Source organism: Equus asinus, chromosome 7 (genome assembly GCF_041296235.1).
Source record: "Equus asinus isolate D_3611 breed Donkey chromosome 7, EquAss-T2T_v2, whole genome shotgun sequence".
In the NCBI taxonomy this organism is placed as follows: domain Eukaryota; kingdom Metazoa; phylum Chordata; class Mammalia; order Perissodactyla; family Equidae; genus Equus; species Equus asinus.
The window spans coordinates 103161286-103177949 of NC_091796.1; the positions used below are offsets into that span (position 1 = coordinate 103161286).

General features: G+C 41.2%; 1 long non-coding RNA gene across 2 annotated transcripts; it reads right to left on the reverse strand.

Moving 5' to 3' along the window:
* Window positions 1–6839: 6839 nt before the first annotated feature.
* LOC139045731 (uncharacterized) lies at window positions 6840–14282 on the reverse strand. Of its 2 annotated transcripts, XR_011504782.1 has the most exons (5): window positions 11933–14282; window positions 9953–11643; window positions 9232–9707; window positions 8937–8993; window positions 6840–7385 (listed from the first exon to the last, which is right to left on the reverse strand). It is a non-coding gene; the product is annotated as an uncharacterized lncRNA (long non-coding RNA). The 2 variants fall into 2 exon arrangements; XR_011504781.1 differs by having other exon boundaries at window positions 9232–11643.
* Between the last annotated feature and the right edge of the window lie 2382 nt (window positions 14283–16664).

A 16664-nucleotide genomic window follows, 5' to 3' on the forward strand; every position in this document is an offset into this window, starting at 1 on the left:
GCACAAACATACACATGTACACACCAGGCACACACACAGACACCCACTTCCTCCCCACCCGCTCTCCAAACAAAGGCTCTGCCATCAGGCTTTCCTACCCTGGCCTCCTGGTTTTATGGTCAAATAATTACTTTTTGCAAAGTAGAATCATCCCCATTACAAACCCCCACCATTCAAACCTGTAATTGGGGCAGTAACAGAGCTGTGACCGATTCATCTTTTGAAATGCACCAACTCTGGACAAACCATGCTAAAAATGTGTAATTATCAATAAACCTTCACCTAAGTCAGCTGGCGGGGGTTTTAATTACTGCACTTGATGTCAATCAAGGCTAGCGCTGGGCGCGCGCGTTAGGGGCAATTTCAGAGAAATTTCGCGGACATAAGCTGCTTCCCGCCTTATTCTATTATCTATATTTAAAAGGGGAGGGATGGGATGAAGCAGCAGCCAGGAAGGGAGAGGGAGAGACTGGCTCATGGAAAGAAAATGGTGGGGAGGCATTTTACCCAAAGGGCAGTGTCCCACCAGCGGGAGAGTCGGGGCCCCGCCCCCCGATGGCCTTTGTCTCCCCCATCTTCCCCTCTAGGAGGAGATAGGGAGCGAGCGGGAGTTGAGTGTGTATCTGCTGATGGAAGGGGGGGTGGGGTTCGGTGGTGCTCACGTGGGGACAAGACGGGGTGGGAGGATGAGGCAGAGAAGAGGGGAGCAGGGAGGGTAAGAATGGGGGGCGGAATCTGAAAGGAAAAAAAAAATCATCTGATCATATTCGCTTTCTCCTTCACGGCGGATTCTATCCGAAGGAAACACTGAACTTTGTAGTGTTAGCAGCAGCTGAAATTTAGAATTATTGTTTCCTTCTAACAGAAGACTCATTTTCCACGGCCGCATTTGCAGCATAATAAGCTTTTTGTTATTTTTTCAATTAGAGTCAATTGACCTAACAAAATGCTTGGCAATTAAGTGATTTTTGTAATGGTCCGGGGGTAATTTAGTCGAGCTTGTCAGCTGTGTTTCATGAAGCCGCGATGTCTTTTTTTTCCCACTGCCTCTCTCTCTCCCTCTCTCTCTCCCTCTCTCTCTCTCGAGCATAATGGCTCATAATTTCGAAATCTTTTCCTTCTGTTTCCCTCACAATAATTCGCAATTACAGGAAGTTGTTGGAGGTGATTTTTTTTTCTACCTTGCCTTTTGAGTCAGTAATTTTAAATAAAATGTACATACTTATAAAAAGGCAGCTATTACTGAAATCACTTTTTGTGTAAACTCAATTATTTTATGAATAGTGACACCAGCTTATACTGGGTCCCGCTCCTGAAGGCTGAGGCATTATTATCTTCAGGGTAAAAGGTTTAGAACGTTCAGAACATTCTTTCCAAATCAAACCAGCATTCAGTAAGGTAAACACAACTTCAGGCAAACAGGAGGAGCCTGGGTTAGGTGGTTTAGGAAAACGGCCAGCAGATCCATTGCCAGCCTCCTGGCAGCACCCCCCCTTCCCTCAGCAAGGACTGGACTCGAGCTTCTCTTCCTCTGATTTATGAGGGAATTCTTCATTTCCCTAATTGATTCATTTTCTTAAGATGACATCTGGAGTTACATTCCCTTTTTAAAAGGCTGTAGTTAGATCTGATGACTGGATCAGATCTTCCTTCATTGTATTCCCATTTGTTTATGCCTATATTTAAAAAAAAAAATATTCAGTTTGTATCTGCATGCATGCACCCGTGTAGAAATAGCCCCGTGTTCTTTCAGACAAATTCGACAAAAGGAGGTAAGGCAAGCCATTGTAGGGATGGATATAAGTTATCAAGATTCATCTTTAACCTTTAGGAGGCTTGTGCATGCTTCGGAGTCACTGTATGTGTTTCAAGATTATCTCTGGTTTCTATGCTGAATTAGAATCTCCTGTTTTCTCCAGTTGCCCCCAACTGTGAAAAAACAACTTAGAAGCAACCCACTTTGCTCCCTGTCAGGAGACTCCCCAGTAGGGGGCAGTAGAAGAGCAAGCCAGCCCAAACCCGGTGTTGGCTAGTCCTTCCAAGGGGGCAGGACCACCAGCTCTGGGAAACCCATCCCCTCCTGGCTCACGTGTGGACACAGAGCTAGAAACATGGATTAATAGAGGTCGCTGGTTTGAACTGGTCTCCCACATCTTTCTGGATAACATCTAATCAAATGCTCCTCCTTCTCGTTTTAGAGTCTTTTCAGAGGGGTTCTTTGAAAGTTGTGGCCGTTGTCAGTTGGGTGCTAGGAGCCCTGGGCACATTCCCTGCCCAGCTTGCTTAGGCAACATGGGGAATGGGCGACTTCTCCCATCCTGGAGGCTCTTGCAGGGATTATGAAGACAGACATCCAGGGTCATTTGACTCCTGCCAATTTACCTGACACCTGAATTTGGCTATTATTTCCTTTTCCTGCATCTCAATTTCCCCAATGCTAAATTGAGGCGGTTGGGCTACATACAATCGCAAACCAATCATTTATTCATTCATTCTTTCATTCATTCATTCTTTACTAAATGCATGTTTATAGGGAGGGCACATATTCTGGATGTTAACAGGGTCATCATATTCTTGGATTTGATTTAATCTTTTTTTAAAATTTCAGGATCTTAGTTCAAGTCCAAGTGGTTTTCTTTATTTTGTTTTTTTTTTTTTGGTTGCATAATTTGTCCTCAATGAAGGTGTAAAGAAATTTTGGAGATTTTAACTTATTTCATATCTTTTAATGAGATATGTGCTTTCCACAGTGATGTTTCACTTGCGATTTGAGGTATCGGGAAATCTCTACCCGTTTCCCCAGTGGTCATGGACGGCCCTGGGTTTAGTTTAGTTTAGATTGTAAGTCGCTGTGGTTTGGCCTGGGCTGGGGCTGGCCAGCCTCCGCAGGCTTTGATTAATCCTCTGTACCTCTCATTTCCCTGACTATAAAAGGAGAAGCTACAGTTCCGAATAAGCATCTTGCAGAAGAAAGAAGCCAATGAAGAAAGTATTAAACTTTCATCCAACACCATAGGAGAGATGTAGTTATTAAATTTCAGCTGCTTATCAAACTGATATGAAAGTCATTTTGCATGATTGCTTTGCATCCTCAAATCTTCTGCTTTTATTTGCAATGCATCTCCGTGCTTTCTTATTAGAAAAATACTCAAAGGATAAAAAAGCTGATAATATTATTCAGTTTTGACAATTAGTTAGAAAAAACATTCAAAGAAGTGCTTTTTTACTGCAGCTGGTAATAATATCGGGGGTCCTCTTGATAGCAGTCTATGCTGATGCTACCCAAGGTGACACTGGTTTTATCTTGAATTTGCCATGTACTGGTGATACTGGATCTGGGCAAGGGAGGCTATTTCCAGCCTTTTCACTGGAACGTATAACTCTGGTTTATGTAACGTCTAGAAATATGCTGAGTCTCTTGCTTTTGCACGCTCTAGTCTTTATGGTATGTCCACTATGTTTATGGGACCCCAGAAAGGGACTTTTGCCATTACTGTGAGCTGGGAAATGCGTTAAGACCTAGGGATGAAGCTCCAGGCGGCAGGCCACCTACAATCGAATTTCATCTCTTCTTTATTAAATCATCACAGTTTACTTTTAAATTATATACATATACAAAATTATAAATTGTGTATATATTTACGCATGTGTAGAAATATGATTCTTTTCATCACTTCACTATCTTTCGTGGTCTGTAAAAAATACCACAATGTTTTATTTTTATCTGTTAGCCAGTTTGATACACCTTTTTTATTTTAGCCCTTTTAATAGCTTTATGAGGTAGAGACTCATTTTCTCATTGGAAGGCAGCGGGAACTGCAGCTCAGAGAGGTGAAGTGACTTGAAGTTACATAGCTGGTACATGACAGCTGCATGATTCAAGCCAGGTCTGTGTGACTCCCCAGAGAGTGCTGTTTTGACCTTAGCCTGCTGCCAGCAGCTCCTTCAGAATCATTCTCCCCATAGTCACCATTCCTCTTTATTTCCATGTGTTCAGAGACTTTAGCACTGATAGCGTTGCCCAGTAATAGAAGTGAGCACCAGGCCTTTGGGTGCAGAGATGGGGCAGTGGGAGCCCCACCCTCTCCACCTTCCTTCAGACTCTGCCGTCTATCTTCGCAGCTCTTGTGTAGGGAAAAGGGCCATGGTTACCCAATCTATTAGACTGTGACTGACAAAAGGGAGGAACATTCCTGAAATCCATTCCTGGAGAGCTGAAAGAGCTCTTAGCAGAAGAGGGAAATGGTGGCCATGTCCAAGGGAAATAGCTCTTACGGAAAATCAAGAGAGATCCTAATTAATTCAACAAGATTTACTGAGCATCCTCCATGAGTCAGATGTAGTCCTTGGTGCTTGGAACAGGGAAACAAAACAGGCAAAGCTGCTTGCTACAGCGGAACCTGCATTCCAGCTGGGGAGTCAGGCTCCCAGCAATAGACATAATAGCATGTGAGGAGGCAGTGAGCGCTGTGGACAAAAGGAAAATGAGCAGAGTACGGGAGAAAAGGGGGGCAGTCTCAGTACTAAATAGCCTGGCCAGAGATGTGGGAGCCAGCCTCAAATTTGTCTTGGGAAATGTCTTCTCCCTCTGGGTCTCACATATCGTGATTGTAAAAGAGGAAGTCGAAATAAACCAAAGTTTTCCAAACTTGGCTGATCTTAGGAATCACTAAGGAGATTTTATGTTTGTTTGTTGGTTTGTTTGTTTTTAAACTATATAGAATCCCAGGCTCACCTGTAGATTCAGGCTATCAGACTATGATGGACCTTGGGCCTAGGAATCTGCATTGTTCAAAAAAAGAGTCCAGAGGCTGGCCCGGTGGCGCAGGGGTTAAGTGCGCATGTTCCGCTTCGGTGGCCTGGGGTTCACCAGTTCGTATCCCGGGTACAGACATGGCACCACTTGGCAAGCCATGCTGTGGTCGGCGTCCCACATATAAAGTAGAGGAAGATGGGCACGGATGTTAGCTCAGGGCCAGTCTTCCTCAGCAAAAAGAGGAGGATTGGCAGCAGTTAGCTCAGGGCTAATCTTCCTCAAACAAACAAAAAAAAAGAGTCCAGGGAAATGCAGGTACACAATGAAGTTTAAGAAGATGTGGACTATATGGCTGGGTGTACATACTTAAGGGCCTCAGAGGAATCCTCTTCACTTATAATCTCTGTGACCTTGGAATCGTTCCTGGAGATAGGGGTATTCTTTACTCCTGGTTTGTTCATGAGGGTTAACTGGTCCAGCAGTTGCTAAAGCACCTGGCCCAGGTCCTGGCACATCACTGGAGCCCAGTATTACCTTCCTATTCCTCCTTGTGGTCCTAACATCAAATGCTACTTCTCTGGAATAATGGACCCAAGACAAAGACGTGAAGAAGAACAGCTAGATCCGTAAGGGCTGAGAAAAGAAGAGAATAAGGAATTGGTAAAGTGGTTACCCTGCTGAGAGAGAAAAAACCTCTAAGCCATAATTTAGGCAGAGCCGATTTCATCAACGGGGTTAGCAAAATATGCATGCAATTAGCTGAGATGATGAAGAAAGAGTAGACTTCAGTATTTTCCCTAATGAGTGCATGCTCTATGGGATGGGGTCTGATTTCCTCCAGGTCGGGGGTGATGGAAGGTGAACGTCCCTGAGTCTCGGGGGCTCGAGGCAAGTGAGTACCGTTGCTGCTCCTGCCTGTTTGCACAAAGCCCTGACATCCGCCTCTGCCATTGAATTGTCTGTGTGCTGAGCAGAAACCTTTGTCTCCTTCATCACCTGGGCTCTTACAAAACTGAAATTGTAAAGAGATAAAATTCATTTTGTTGTAAATGTAAAGAAATAAAATTCACTTAAAGAAAAATGAAGCAGAAACACAAGTGAGAGACCACACACCACATAAATATTCATCTCTGAAGGCGTGGAATTCTCGCTTCCACCCTGCTCTCCCATGAAAGCTCTTCCTGCTTCCCCAGCCTCATCATTTCTCATTCACTCACCCTGTTCTGGGTTTTTATTTTCTTTTTCTTTTTGAGGAAGATTAGCCCTGAGCTAACATCCGCCATCAGTCCTCCTCTTTTTGCTGAGATCGGCCCTGAGCTAATGTCTGTGCTCATCTTCCTCTACTTTATATATGGGACACCTGCCACAGCATGGCTTGACGAGCAGTGTGTAGGTCTGTGCCTGGGATCTGAACTGGCGAACTGCGGGCTGCCACAGTGGAGTGCTCAAACTTAACGGCTGCACCGCCAGGCCGGCCCCCCTGTTCTGTTTTTATATGGCTTATTCTCACCTGATATAGCATCTGTTTCTTTATTGGTTTCTTTTCCTGTGTACTGTCTCTTTCCCCTCACCAGAATGAAAATTCACAAACCCAAGGACTTTAAATTGCATTACACCTTACCTACCACATAACAAGGGCTCAATAATACTTTTTTTGAATAAACAATTTTCAACTCACTTCTGGTTTCATACTGGTTGAATGTCACCAATCTTTTCTTATTCTTCACTCCCATAATTTCCGTTAGCCCACTAAGCTGGCAACGTCATGGTATACTTAACTGATAGAAATGGGCAATTCAAAAAAGGAAGAGAGAAAAATAAAGAGAGAAAGAGGAGACCAGTAGAAAATTGAGCACAAAGGTGTTCAATTTAGCATTATCATCTTTGTACATTATAGTTAATGCCTGTAGACCCCACAGAGCTCATAGCTTGATTTTTGATTTGAGGCACGCTTTCATAGAATCCACCATGTTAAGGGCAGAACAGGATTTTAATGGCCAAAGGCAATTTGCAGATTAGTTTGCAAAATTGCCAATTTCTAATATAATACAAGGAAACAGACAAGGCTGAAATGTCTTTGCAATGAGTCAAATATAGGTTTTATTTTTAAAAACATACTTTGATTAATTTCAGGTACCTAATTATCTCCTCAATTTAACAACTAGTTCTGTTTAAATGACAGCTTTTTAAGTATTTGACTCTAATAAACCTCCCCTGAAAACTTGTTATGCTATTAATTTGGTAATTTTTTTTAATGGAATGCTCATTTGGTAAAGAAAACCCAGTGCATGTCTAAAAAAGAACAAGAATGTGATCCAAAATAATATTTTACTATCTCACTACCCAGACGACTGTGCTGGACGTCCATACCACCATCTGTTCTGATGGCCTCAGGTACTGTCTTTCTGAGGCTGGGGGCTGGATGACCACCAGGCTGAAGCCCATACCAGGCCCCCAAGTCCATGTGGACTCCAGCTCTGGGGGTGATCCTTATTGCAGTTCAATCTCGTATTCATGTACAACTTGAGAAGCCTCAGCATTCTGCCATTTCCCACATGTTCTTGATAGTGATGATGAAGATGAAGATAATAGGTAGATAGGCCTTCCTTTCATTAAACCATTTATTCACCTGCAACAGGAGAAGATTAAAGAGAAACAGTGACTAAGAATGAATGGGTTTCCCCATTCCTAAAGGGTGGTGTGTGGAACATTGGCCTGGGAGTCAGATGATCTAGATTCTGAGCCTAGTCTGCCAATGACAGTTTTGCTCAAGCCCTTATATAGACATTTATATAATGAGAATTTGAGGCCAACATTAATATTCGATCAGTTTACAAAGATAAAAAGCATGGCTGTTGACCAACTTTTGGACTTATTGGAAATTCAAGCCAGCAAGCATTTGCCCAATGAATGTTCTGTTCCAGGCCAGTGCCATAGTCCCTCTGGGGAGTGGAATTAAAATATATGCATACGTGTGTGCATATACACACACACAATGGTGGTTGCCTACAGAAGGATTGCAAACTTTGGGATATTTTCAATTTTAAAGACAATGTCATGTAAAAGAAAAAAATGTAGACATTCTACGTTCAGCTCTCAACTCCACCCTTCAGTAGCTGTGATTGTGGGCAAGTTGCTTAATCTCCTTGACCTGCCGTGTCCTCATCTGAAGAATGGCAATACAGATACATGCATCATGGCATTGTTAGAAAGATTGGTAGTCTATATTAACAGAACACAAAACAGGTCCAGGCACATGGTAGGTGCTTGGTGAAGAGGGGCTGCGATGATGACGATGACGATGACGATGATGAGGAGGAGGAGGATAGAAGGTTCCGGGTGTATCCTTCCATAAATATGCTTCACAGGACAATAGGAAATTTCAGCTCAGAAGCTGAAAGTCAGGGACCTGAAGACTATGAGTCACCACTTTGCTTCGTGCCTGTCAGTTCATTTTTGAGAATCCACAGAAATAGAAATGTTCTATCAGACCAACTTGGATTGCCATCTGGCCCACACATTTTCCTGGCACGGCCCGAAGGCCAGCACTGCTACTCTCCCCTCCAAGCAAAACCCCAAGTTTAGCAGAACAAAATCTGGTGCCGAAATGCATCAAGCACAGCATCAGTTCGTTATTGCGATTAGCATATTAGTAGCGGTTACAAGGCAATTAACATGAATAATTGAATCTGGGTTATAGTAGTTAATATAACTACCAGTTATATTAATATAAACTGCTAGTATCCTATTTCATAAAGCAGCACGGTAATAGGGAGTACTTCATACTTTTCAAATGGTTCTAACAGTCATCAGCTCATTGAGTCTTCTTTGGGCTATACTATTATCCTTAGTTTCTCTTTGGGGAAACTGAGGCTTGGAATAGGTGAAATTCATCCCAGGTGATGAACTGATATGCAGAAAATTTAGATTAGAAACTCTGTCTTCCAACTATTTGTATAGAAAGCCCTGGAGATTGAGTAGATTGAGGAGAGAGAGGAGAGACCTTTGTTTGGCTCAACAAGTGGGTGTCAGAGGATGCCAGGGCAGGAGGGACCTTGACGTTCATCAAACACAGCTCAACCACTATACAAATGAGGAAACCGAGGCCCGGAGACGTGAGTGCTTTACCTCCAACGAACAGAGCTGTCATAAAGATTCCAAATTGATTATTTCAGAGTACCTTTATGGGGTCCCAATCTTGAGCTCTGAAAATGATCTTTTTAAAATCTTCTGTGAGCTGAAAAATGAATAATCAATATTGTTAAAGGTACGTATTAACTTAGCAATTTAGCTCTAACCTGTGTTCTAGTGCTGCATTTCCAAAGATGTGTCCCATTTAACTCTGATTCAGTAAGCATAGCATTAGCTATTATGGAAAAGTAGGATTCCCTGATCAATTACATTTGAAATATTCTAGGTTAAAACATGAATTAAATAGAGGGTTTTTTTTAATTGCTGACCTTTTTATATTTTACCTTAAATATGCAAGTAGTATTGTGTGTTCCCATCCATCTTTGTCCATGAAATCCTTTGCTCTCAGAAAATCCCTTGAGACTCACATTTGAAAGGTTATAGTTTGGGACACTTGGGTGCGGTGGCATTTTCTACAGGGTTTTAGTGCATTTGCTTTGTAGCGTGTATTCCTGATATATGGACGTCTGCTGCGTTTACTTCTGAGTCTGTGGCCAATTTACGGAAGACTAAAGTCCCTAAAAATATAAAGTGCAGATATGAGGGAAGCGAAACAATCATGTTTCATTTTAACTGCAATGCAGTTAAATCCACACTACAGGAGACGATTCTGAACCTCTGTCTCGGCCCTCAAACTCCCCATAAGTGACACTCATCTTCAGTCGCTGTTGACTGGGTGCCTACAATGTGCCAGTTTTCACACAATTTCTTGCTATTTTAGGCTCTTATTTCTGGATCTGGGCTTCCTGTGGTGCGACACCTGAGAAGAAAGCATGCACAGAAGGGTGAGTATTTATAGGTTTGGGGGCTATGAAATTAGGTGGTTGTGCTTTGACAGATAATTTCTAACAATAAGTATGATCCCTGGATGTGATCATATAAGTGAGAGGTGAAAGCAGCCATTTTTTCTAGGTATCCTAGATAATATAGCCACTGGGAAAAAAACAAACGATAAGGGACTTTAATGGGATGCGAAATTCTTTTAATGAAGAAAATTAAGAATACCTGGGAAAGCGTGAGAAAAGTCAAGATTTGGCCAAAAGCTTGGTAACTTTTGCTTCTCTCAGAGACACACTTGATTTACTATTAACCCTTAAAATTCAAAGGCTTTGAGACTGATTCATGAATTCTGGCTTATTTAAAGCTTGGCGTCAATCACATCCGTCCTGGAAGTCTGATTGTTTGTCTGTTTGCTTGTTTATAATCTTTTGGGGAAAAATGTTGATTTTGAAAATTGCCTGAGAATAAACAGATACAGGATGGTTTGGGGTGTGGTCATTCTGACTTAAATTCAAAACATTTCAATTTGTTTTAAATTTCCAATCCAGCACAGAAGCTTGTTGTTTGCTGCATTTTGTAAAAAAAAATAAATAAATAAAATTAAGAACAGCCCAAGTACTGAGGTTGAAAAAGTGTCCAGTGAACGTAACTTTCTTTCTCAAAGACCTACACACAGGGATTTTTCACTTTGCACTCAAGACCACATTTTCAAAGGCTGTCCCGCCCCTACCCTCCTCTTTGAATATGTAAAACTCTGCATGCATCTAATCGTTCCTTCAATTGTCCACTTGCACCTTCAAATTATGGGACAAGTGGCCAATTGGGCCTGCAATTGGCTAATTGTCAGTGCAATTAGCCAATTGTGGGTATAATTAGCTGCATGTAGAATTAATCATATGCACAGAGTGGGCGGCCACTCTTTGAAAACGTGGAACTAAATGTGTTCTAGACGCACATCTGGACCCAGGCACAAAGGGACGCAGGCGAGGGTCCTGGAGGAATCACTCTTCAGAGAATCATTAAAACAAATCTGATGGTCGGTTAAAAAGACCACGTGATTAGACCCTGAACATCCAGTCTACTTTCTCTCTCAACCAGGAGCTTGGTGTGGACAAGGCAAAGAAGGTCTGAGCATTGAAAACAAATTCTTCAACCTGAAGACCTTTTGCAGTACACTCTCCTGGCTGCTGGTACCCTCCACTTTCATTTTTTTAACTAAACCTTTGGATTTGTGGTAGATTTGGTGAGTTGTATCAGGCTGACTCTGTAACTAGCATCCTCAATGAGGAGGCTAACTCATTTTGGTCCAAATACTTGCCACAGTGTCACATGTCACCATCTTGAGAATTCATACCTAACACCCAGGCTTCTCAAGTTGGTGTGTGTATATTCCTGGGGGGACCAGAGGACACTCCCAGGATAAACACAGTGCATGTCTCTGAAGCACCAATTTTATCTGATGGTGAGCAACATAAAACAATTTTAAATTTTAAAGTAAATGATATAAAATTTTGAAAGTGGTTAATGTCTTAGAGGTTAAAAATCCCTTTATGGGTTCATTTACTAGACTTCTTTACAACCTAGTTTACTTATATATAAGGATAAACTAATGTAAACTGATCATAATTACCTCATGGGGTGTTTTTAGAATTAACTAACTTCTTTCAAAATTATATAATAAAAGTGAGGGACCGGCCTGGTGGCATGGTAGTTAAGTTTGGCACACTCTGCTTCAGCGGCCCAGGTTTATGGGTTCGGATTCTGGGCATGGACCTATGCCGCTTGTCAGCCATGCTGTGGTGGTGTCTCATATACAAAACAGAGGAAGATTGGCACAGATGTCACCTCAGGGACAATCTTCTTCAAGCGAAAAAAGAGAAAGACTGGTATCAGATGTTAGCTCAGGATGAATCTTCCTAAAAAAAAAAAAATGACTGTCATTTATTTGAAACAAAGGCCATGTGAAAAGGATGGGGACATATCCAAAGTTAGAGGTGTTCAAGGAGAAGAAAGAGAACTACAAATGATGAAACACTTCTTGAATATAGAGACATGTTTCTTTAAACATAGATGTAGTCATCTTCTTCTAAATTCTAAATTTTGGCTGGATTTTATATACAAACCTTTATTTATTGAATAAATTGCATACACACCATATGCATTTCTAGAAAGAAAAAAAGGAAAGAGAAGATAGGAAATGCTTACTTGTACAGCAAGTACTTTTACGGGTGTTATCTCATTTTTTCTTCAAAATCATAACATCAGATAGGAATAATAATTGCCCTTTTTTGGGGTGAGATTACTGAGTCTCAGAGACATTAAGTGATTTTCCCAAGGTCATGCAATATCAGGCAATAAAGGGCCAAGTTGCAAATTCTCGTACATAGATCTCAAAATCTTCTTTTGAACAGATTCTGTAAACATAAACCATTATAGACATAGACATATGAGGAAATATTATGATAATTGAATTTTACGTTCAAATGCATATAAACAACCCATCCGAGTGCATGCATCTGAATACAAAAATCTATATTTGAGATTTTCTGCATAAATATTAATTTGTATTAAGGAATTCTACAAATGATAGCATTGATGCTAAGAGAGGTAAGGTTTTGTCTTTCCTTCCAATTGAATTGAGCCTAAACTCTGGATTTACAGATCAATGTCTGAAAGAACTCAAAGCAAGTCAAGCCAAAATGAAGTTCTCAATCTCCAGGCCATTGCAGAGCCTGAAGTCAACAATAATGCATGAGAGCAGACTCATTCATTAGACATGCTCTCTAGTCGGCCCTTTGTCCAGGCTGACTTGTGCACTGTTTATTGGTAACCTACTTGACATTTCAGCAAACATGTTGTCAGCATTTAAACAAACTTACTCTTCATACCATAACTCTTGACTCACACTTGAAATGCTACCTCTCTATGAAATCGCCTTGTCCTCTCAGGATAGATCTAAATACATTTCAATACTCTCATAGCTCCTGTCTTGTAAAATGTATCTGTTGTGCTCTTATCTGTATCTGTCAGCCATTGCTGTAACAATGCTGCTTGACAAACAACTCCCAATTATTTGTCAGCCCATGTTACACGTAAGCTTGCATAGACCAAAGCTTTGCAGCTCTGGGCTCTGGAGCTCTTCTCTAAGCTGCTGATGGACTGTGGATCTGTTCCCTGGGTCTTCTTATTCTGGGATCTAGGATAAAGAAACAGCCCCTGCCTGCTACACGGTGTTGGCTCATGGCAGAGGTCAGGAATAAGAGAGCTGGCAGAAACTCACACTGCCTCTAAGAGCTGTTGCTTAGATGTGGTAAACATCACATCCATTTACACTCCATTGGCCAAAGCAGATCGTACAGTCAACCTCTGTGTCAAAGAGATGGGGAAGTAAGCTCTGTCTTCAGGATGGCAAAAGTAGAGAGAAAGTGCGTATTTCTGAACAAATTACCAAACCTACTGGGTTACCTATCTACATATTATCTTCCCCAACTCATCAGTAAGGTAACAGAACGTAAAATGCCTATGTGTCATCTTCTCTCTTCTTACTAGCATAGAGTAGGTATCCAGAGAAGGCTCTTTAATGCTTGAATAGGTCGTTAGTTTCATTTGGGAGTAAAAGAGTAAAATGGTTAAATCATATCAAGATTTAACTTTTCTAATCTCTCTCTCACACACACACACATATACACATGCACATGCACACCCTTTCCTTTAGCAGTGTCATTTTAGAGATGAAGAAACCAAGACTTAGAGAAGCTAAGAACTGTGTCCAAGATGATGCCGCTAAGAAGTAGCCTGATGATGAATCATGCACGGGTGCCTTTGACTGAAGATCCTATGATCTTAACCAGTACACTACTCTGAACTTCCTCTTCTTGTCCTCTGGAGTACTTGGCTGAGGAAAGGAGCGAGTGGGTCAAGCAGAGAAAGCATCCTAAATGATGTGCTGAGATAGGACAAGCAAGAATAGTCATCTATGGTGTTTTTCTCTTGCTAAAAAATGCAACTGTGATGATACAGCATGTAAGGGCATCCTTACAGAAATTAGCAGCAGTTACACTTAGATGATGAAAATGTTGCCTAGCAGTGCTTGCCTAACTTATTTACAGGGCACACATAGGAAATGATTTTATTTGTGTGACACAGTATGAAAAACAGCAGGAAACAGCAGAGAGATCTGGAAAGAGGTGACTGGCCAGAGGTCTGCAGCTGCCACAGACCCTATTGGGCCACCTGAAGGCTCTGGGATGCTTTGCTAAGGACAAGCCTTCTGGAGATGGCCCTGTACTCCAGAAGCACACATGCCCACTCTCGTCAGAATCAGAGGGAAACTAGACTCAGCTCAACCACAGGCAATGTGATCTACTGCTGTGCATGATGTATTCCTCCGTGGTTTACTAAGCACTCTGTAGATAGCGGTAAATTCATTATCCAAAATCCAACTAAAGACATCCTGTTGGCATAATTATAACACAAGAACCTGGTCCTGTGAGTCATCCCACATCAGGATGCAAAGGACCTTAAATGTCAATGTCCTGATTTCTCACTTCAGAGTTTGAACATCTTTATCCGTAGATTACTCATCTGAGTCCTCAACTCTCCTTAGCCCAGCCAAGAAACTGAAAGAGCTTCTCAGGAGCCAAGACCTTAAATCATATGGGAGGTCTTAGTCCTACCCTATGGCCTCAATTCAGAATCGATAAATAGAATAATAATCACTTGATTTTAAGCTTACTTAAAAGGATAGATGACTGAAGTGGCTCATAAAAGTCTTATTAGTCAGAGAATTGGCTGTTAACAGGCCAAGCAAGAAGAGAAAGACCAAAAAAAAAAGTTTTTAAAAAGTAAGAAATATAAGGAAAAGAATCAAGACATTCTGAGGGCACTTGGTATCAGGTCAGATTGTCCTACGATCTCAAGGTGTGATTGTTTACCTAAGTGTCAAGTAAGAATAATACGGTGGTTCTGAATATAAACTGGAAAGTTCTCCTGCCACGTTTAAAATAAAACTAACAAAAAAGTAAAAATAAGACAATAGAACAAATTTGCCTTCAGAGGGAGAAAGGGAAGAAATTCAACCTCTTTTTGAAGTCCCACCATACGCCGGAGATGTTCCACACGATATTTCCTCTAATCATCATAATGCACCTTTTGGATCTGTTTTGTCGATGGAAAGATGAGATTTAAGGATAACTCTCTTGCTTAAAGTCACATGGTGAGTTTCAGATTCGGGGATGTTCCTTTCCAAAGCCCATGTCATGAGCTGTCTAGACCATCCTGTGTGGGACACTTCATCCCGTGCTGAAGTGAGATAAGTGGAGGTCCTGGTACTAAAGGCAATGACTCAGAGGACAGGAATTTGTTAGTGTTGTGCACATTCACCCGCAAAACCAACCACAGACCCAGGGCCCTTCCCCTAAGTGCATAAAGACAAGAGCATATAGGCTGGAGTTCACACTCTGATGGCCTGTATGAACGATCTGTAGCAGGCAGACCCAAAGCATTAACTAAATGTTGCTTTTTTTGTACTTAATAAATAATAACAGCTACATGCCACTAATGTGGTGCCATTTCATTTAATAGCATCCAGCACGGAGTGATTTAATTATTCTTTTAGTCACTGAAACATTCATCATAGTTTTCCGGTGGCTCCAAGAGAGCCGGCTTGCCTCTTGAAGTCATTAATATAGAGGCAATGAGTGGCCGCCTCTTGAAAATTTCGCTCAGCTGTGAATCTGGGGAAAGAGAGCCAATACCTTTAAAAGTGTAATTTCTGTTTTTGTTATTCATGGATTAAAAAAGCAAAGACTTATTGTGTTCCTGCTATGAGTGCCTACTGTATGCTGAGTTCTGCATGGGGCTATTTTACTTGACAGTTCTCATCAATTCGTCACTGAAAACGAGCAAGACAGGTATCTTTATTCCCATTTTAGAGGTAAGAAAACTAGGGACTAAAGAGTTAAAATGACTTCACCAATGCCACACACCCAGCTGAGATTTGAACACGGGTCTAGTCTAAAACTCTTACCAGGGACATAAAATTCCTAGATAATTGTGAAAAGACTGACAATAGTTTATCATTGAAAACCATGTATACCAGGCAATTTACATTCATGATTTCTTTGAACCCTCCAAATAATCTAGCAAGTTAGACTACGTCCACTATCAGATAAGGAAACAGAGTCAAGGAAGCTGAGCAATGAACTAAACATCACATAGAAAATGTGCAGAGTCAGGGCTCATTTTGAGGTCTGACTCCAAGGTAATTTCTAAAGTCACTGTACCATATATTAGCATTAAAAGAATCGTGGCAGGATTCTTCAATAGTTACTGTGGATCTTAGTCAACGTGCAAAGATAGTTCTCCCATTTGGTAAAAGGGCTTGATCCCTACTTTGTTGGGTTTTGTAACGCTTAAAATGTAATAGTTCATAGCATATGCATAACATATAGAATGGTGAATATGTAATTATTTTTAATGAGTAAATGGTGGCATCTAAACCACTTAGCTTCATGGAGTCAGCCTGGCAAAGAGTCAGTTGTATTTTTTCAAAAGGAACTAAGCCACTTTAGTACCTCTTTTCACCTGGACTCCATTCCAAAGCTACTAACTGCATATTTCTCGAATCTTTAAAGTGATGATACTCTATGGCATTGCAACTGCATTTTAGGAATTTAAACCCTAAGCAAATAATCAGAGATATGTTACACACTACATAAGGATATTCATTGCTGGATTATTATAACAAAAGAACTGGAAGGATCCTACAGATTGTGATTAGTTGTGTAAATTACAGTGTATTGAATTCAACTGTATACCATCAGTTCCTTAAGGATGATGCACACGTGTACAGATGCATGCAAACACGTTGACACACACACACGTATACATTGAAAAAGAATGGAAGAATACCCGTGAACGATTTAACAGTGGCTTC